We start from the raw sequence: 6,544 nt of genomic DNA, 5'->3' as shown, positions 1-6,544 counted from the left end.
CAGAGCGTGCGCACTCAATCACTTGCACCACCAGGCCGGCCTGCCAATCCTCCTCTTTTTGCTGAGGAAGATTGGCCCTGGGCTGACATCCGTGCCCATCTTCCTCTACTTTATATGTAGGACGCCATCACAGCATGGCTTGATAAGTGGTATGTCGGTCCGCACCCGGGATCTGAACCTGCGAACCCTGGGCCCCCGAAGTGGAGCACAGAACTTAACCACTACGCCACCAGGCCGGCCCCAACAAGCATGTCTTTTAAATGGCTCTCCTACAGTACATGAAAATTATGTATTCTGTAAAGCAGAGCTTTCAGGAAAAGTTATGAGGAGCGATCTCATTTTAACACGATAATCTGAATGCCCTATGGAAAAGACAGAGTACTTGATTCACTATATTTGAAAAGAGAATCTCAAGTTAAATCCCTCCAAATTTTTAGTTTTGATCCTTCACATTTAGGTACTAGTTTGGGGTTTTAGACAGTGGGTGCTGACAGTGTGAAACTCCGACTGCCTGCAGTTAAATTGAAGCTTTGGTTTCTCGTGTGAACAAGCAATGAAGCTGGGATTATACTTAAAATCCTCATTTCAGAGGATTTGTGCTCCACCCCCAAGCACTACCATACACTGTCTCCCCACCTGGGTTCAGGGAATGCATGAGTTTTATCTTGTTTTTCACCGCTGGGCAAACCTTGCTGGAACAAGAACAATTGACTTCTTAATGATTTGCACATTAGAGGATTTAACGTCTTTAAAAATGAAAACTCCACTGTGCAACAACCAGCTAAAAGGAACTCAGCCTTTTTAGAAGAAATCATGCTGATTATAATTTGGCTTACTGTGATAATGTTTCTTTGATCAGTATGGTAAGGAAAATTCTGAGTTTAGCAGAAAACAACATCTAAATGTATCAGTAATTATAACACTGTTTACAAATGTCTTAATATTAGGTTGAACCATGTGAAATTGCCAATGTAGGTTTTTATCCACAAAATGACAATTTCACCTGGTTCAACCTAATAATTGTGCATTTTATAGTTCAAGGATAAGCCCGTAATAGCAGCTTTCTGAGAGAAGTGATGGAACTTTCAATTTACCAGACCGACCTCTATACTTCTCTAAAAATTACTGCATATTCTTAAAACCCTGATTAAACGCAAATCCCAAACAATCAAGTATTTAACAACTTGATTTTTAAAATATATTGCAGTAAACAGTTAAACTCGCTGGCTTATGTTCACATGTTTTTTCATTTAACACCAAAAAGTTTCTTATAATTATTTTGCATGTATTCAGGAATAAAAAGTGTTATGTGGGGAGGGGAAATTCCCGAATGATTTAATTGCTTTTTACATAAAACTAAGACAATAATTGCAGATACTGGCCACTATGATGAGCCATTGGAAAGGCAAGAAAGGCCTCCTCAGACTCCTTGACATTCAGGAGTGGCAAGGACCTTAGGTCAGCCACCTGAAGCACCCATCAAGCCCTTGGATAGAGAGAGCTCCTTTCCCCATGTCCCTTAAGATTGTCAAGTGCTGCTAAAATAAACACCTCTAGTCTTGGGGAGCCCACCCTTTCTTAAGACAGCTCATTTCTTCTTTAGTTAACTGAAAGTATTTCCTCTCATTGAGGTAAAATCTGTCTTCCTATGATTTCAGCCCTCTGGTTCTACTTCTATACCTCGAAGTCAAAAAGAATTGAATGTAATCCTCTTCAAAAGACCTTCAAATATTTCAAGACAGGTGCCCCTTGAGATCCTGCCATAGAACACAGTTTCGCCCTTCCAATGTCTCTCTTGCTGACCTGGGGGCAGAGGACTATCCCTTTTCTACTTTTGAGGTCTAGACCACTAGAAAGCACTAATATTTTCTCTAATAGAGTGAAATCATAGTTCCTCTGTAATATACTGCACTTCATCAAGGCACGACATATCTCAAAAACCATCTGTCTAAAATAAGGAGGGTTATTCTGTGACGGTCTTGCGGTCCTGTCCAGCACAAACTGTTTGTAACTATATTATAGACGCTAACTCCATAAAATGAGTATTGATTCATGTTTTCATACGAAGCAAATCGGCGAGAAAACAGGTTCAATTCACTCAGACAGTATTTCTCAAAGCTCAGTCATTTGCATACCACCGCCACAATTTTTCTGGGTAACATCGTACTATTATTACTTAGCTTTCTTTGAATCAACTTACTTATTCCACTTGAATAATTTATTTTAAAAGGAAACCTTATATCAACATAAATGCAAAACTATTGTCTTTTGTCATAAAAGGAAAATAATCTTAAACACAGATATTTTACTAGTTATGTTTATATTTAAATACATACTATTTTAAAGAACATTATTTAAAAGGTCTGCACACCATCCAAAATCGTCTGAAGGATCCCATATGTAGTGGGGATAAAGCTTTTTGGGGAAGACTGCACTAGAGAGAAGGTATGTTTCCTGCTACCTGGAGTTTCAGGAACCTTGTCTTCTCAGAAACTATCCTGGGTCAACAGCAGCTTAAAACTCAACGGCAAATTCGTGAAAGTTAGTCCCACAATCACCTAATAATAATAGTAGCCAACATTTGTTGAGCATTTACTATATTACCATGTGCTTTTCATACTTTTGAGTCTTATTTTCTAATTCCTGAAGATAATATTAGAGTAGATCACTTTACCAATGAAATCTATATTTATAATCTTGGGCCTGAGTTGATCCATCAACTCCTACAAATAATTTTTCTTGGAGAAAGGAAAACTGTCCTCAGGCTGTCGCACAAGGTACTAAATGATGTGGAGATTGCAGATCCATCCTAGGGATTTCATCGCTGTGGAGCAATAATCCAAAAGACTCAAGACAAATGAATCTACTTAGAGATCAGTGTTCTTATAATGGGAAAAGTACGTGTAAAAATTATTCCCTTTTGAATCCCCACCTCTTTCCTCCAGAGCTCTCCGTACCACCAAAATGAAAAAATACACACACACACACACACACGCACACAGAGTTAAAACAAATGACTCATAAACTTTTGGATGATATGTTATTGTGCTTCATAGAGAGCTGCCCTCATGTCTGATAGGGTGTGTTATGTTTGCATTTTACCCCTGTTGTGGTTTCCTGTCAATCTGTGAGCCCTGGGGAACCTTTTAGCAGACCTCCCTGGTTGGGGCTCAGAAATTTCCAGAAGTAACAATGTCAGATGGCTGCTACGCAGAGTTACTCACTCTCTGAACTTTACCCACCTCTTCCAGTGTGTGTGCTTTGGATGGGTCTTCTTCTTCCTCAAAAAACACTCCACGTCTCCTGGGACGTTAGCTTGAAAATCAAATGTCGGACACGGTCTAGGTGGACAGTTCTCAAACTAATGGGCATCAGAATTTCCACAGGGAGGCTGCCTGGGGGCGCCCAAGCCTACTGAATTAGAGTCTCCCAGGTTGCAGCCAAGGAATCTAGCTCATCAAAGTTCTGAGAACTACCAGTTTGGTTTAATCCCCTCATCTTCCAAAAGGGGAAACCAAGGCCCGAAGAAGAGAAGTGATTGACTCATCTAAGATCCAACTGTCTCAGAGTCAGGACTAGAATTGTCCTTTCAACTTCTTCTAGGGAGAGCAGATCCTCGGGATATTCAAAAGCCTGTTCAAACCTAGCTGGACTGAACTTTGCCCAGAGTTTGACATCCTTCACCAACTGGTACTTTTTCATGTTGCCCATTATGCCAGTTTATTTAGACCAGGATCACTTTCCTTGCAATGAAATCCTTCTACTTCTCTCCCCAAACAGCAAGTCATGGCACCATGAGTTGTCTTATCATTGCCAGCATCACTAGAAACCCAAAACCAGCTGTAACCAGTACCCAGGAACCTAGAGTTTGATATGCTCTCCAAAAGCAAAACTCATAAAATCCAACGTGTAAAGGATGAAATTCGCCAAATGAAGAGAGGCAGTGGAGTGGTGGCTAAGAATACAGGCTTTAGTGCAGTTCTGGGTTCAAGTCCAGTTTTGCCAATTCAGTTTTCTCCCCTGCACAATGGGGATAAAACGACTACAGTATCAGTTTCCCAGGGTGGTTGTGAGAAGAAAATGAGAGAGTGTGCGAAAAGCACTTTGCCTAATACCTGGTACATAGTAAACACTCAATAAATGTTAGCTGTTAGTGGCATTATTGTTGATGATGATGATGACGAGGACAGTTCAAGGCAGAGTACCTGAGAAAACGTGGGAAACATCAAACCCATTCAATGAGTGTATCTAAATACAGAGAAAGCTGTAACTTAATCAAGTGCAATATAATTCTAGCTGAAGCAACATCGGGTTAACAGAACAGGCAGTCAGCTTGGAATTAAGGAGAACGGAGCCACTCAATCCTTCAGCAAATTGCTGTTGAACCCCCACCAGGTGCCAGGCTCAGAGCTAAGTGCTTTGCACACATTATCTCATTTAACCCCTACACCAACCTAATGAGGGGATATGACGAGTATCATCCTTGTTTTCAACATGGAGAAACTGAGGTTCTGGGAAGTTAAATAACCTGTCCCAGATTGCACAATTAATTTATGGTGGAGACGGGATTCCCACCAGGTCTGTCTGACTCCAGTGCTATGGGTGGTAGACACCTCCAACTGGGAGATATAAACTCAAACTCACTGCCAACTGGCCTTCTCGCTTCTGCAACTCTTTAAAAGCACCAACACTTTTCTCATCACCCCTCCGGTTCTTCAAATGATTTTTTAAGAGGGAGGAGGGCTTAAAAGCAAATAACTTCTCTTTACGGAACAGTAATAAAGACTGATAGCCTAGTAGTCATTTCCCAAATATTTGTGCAGATGGATAATCCTCATTGATGACGTTCTGAGTCGTCGTAAACAGCAGCTCTGTGTATTTAAATCATTTTGTTGGTGTTTTCAGCCAGGCCCTCCTTACAAAACAGTTTTCACAGCACATTTAATGAACTGTAATTATTGCCCAAAGTAGGTAGCTTAACAACAAAGGGTGAGCAAGCGGAAGCGTTGGTAAGGGATCCCACCACCACAGTATCTGTTCTGAACACTTTGCAACCCAAGTGAACACGTCAACACATCAGCAATAGGCATTATACACCAAAGCAGGGGGCTGATGTGTGTGAAGCGCCGGGAAACCCGTGCTGGTCGGAAGGGCTGACTTGCCGTTGGCTGCAGCCAGGCTGATGCTCCAAGTCAGATCTGTGCGTGTCTGCTCTCTTATGAGAATTTTTGTAGCAAGATTCTTTTTTCAATATCGCCACCCACTTTGAAAGTAAATTTTATGATTTCCCACTTAATTTCCCAAGGTAGGTCTATAAACCAGGGGAAGGCGGAGAGGTAATAGACACACTTGAAAAAAAGCAGGTCGACTTGTTCTGCTGTGGCCTAAGGTGTTCTAGGTAGATGCACCTGGGGCGTCCTGCTGGCAGGGTAGTTAGAGCTCCAACACACTGGGTAGCTTGATCGCCTGCAAAGATGCAATTTATTTCTATCATTTGCCTTCTCAGGAGCAAGCAACAGAGGGCTCAGAGCCCCAGGCTTGTCTGACGAGGTAACTGCCTCTTCTCCAACAGGCGTCAGTCCCCTGAACAGGCGTTCCCTGCCAGAGGGGAGAAGGTGGGCTGTTTTTTGACCCATTGTGGCCGGAGGCAGAACCCCTAGCCTGATGGTGTCCCTGTAATATTCCATCCCACCCAGGAAAGCAGGCAAAGGCTGGGTCCCCTTGGGCATCTGTGGCCTGTGCAGTGCCTCCAGCGCCCTCTACAGGATGTTGTTAAGAACTGGATGCGAGGAACTAGGACAAAACTGTCCCTTTTACCTGGAACTGAGGGGGGACTTTCAGTGGGAAAACTGGGAAAGTCCCGGGCAAACAGAGACAAGCTGGTCACCCTATTAAATAAAGGGAGACCTCAAGTTGGGTGTAGAGGGTGGGACGGGGACTCTGCTCTATTAAACTGTCATCACTTTATAGTTGAATTTGGAATAGGGAAGGGACAGCATGGACCAGGATTCTAAGGAAAGAGGTGCAGGGCTACCTGGGAGGGAGAAGTAAGCTATTGAATAAGGGGGCTCTTTGCCCTGAGTCAAAGCCCCTGGGCCTCTAAAGCAGAGCAATGTTGTCAGATTCTGCATCCCAGGCTGGGGAGAGAGCAGAGGTTGGTGGCTTACATGTTTCCTTGTGAGCTGGGATTCATTCTTTGACTTTCATTCCTCAGCAAACAACTACAGGGCACCTGTTATATATGTCAAGACCTCTCCCAGGCACCAGGAATAAAGATCCAGTAGGACACGGCCCCCGCCTTTGGTCTGATAGAGGAGATGGTGAGTGCCCGCACAAATGAAAAACTTCTCACAAATGTGCCCTGGAAATGCCCTTACCCTACTCAGTGGTGGGAGCTCCTTCTCATGGGCCCCTGAGCACAGCAGGAGCCGACTGGCAGGAGTCAGGCCCAGGGCTTGAGTGGGGGGAGCAGACAAAGGATCACTGGAGTCATTGGAACCCTGATAGACCCCCGAAGCTAGACCACCTTCTCTCCTGGGCCCCA

The sequence above is a fragment of the Ceratotherium simum genome, chromosome 16 (genome assembly GCF_057802395.1).
Source record: "Ceratotherium simum simum isolate JZ-2026a chromosome 16, ASM5780239v1, whole genome shotgun sequence".
In the NCBI taxonomy this organism is placed as follows: Eukaryota; Metazoa; Chordata; class Mammalia; order Perissodactyla; family Rhinocerotidae; genus Ceratotherium; species Ceratotherium simum.
This window is presented reverse-complemented; position numbering follows the sequence as displayed.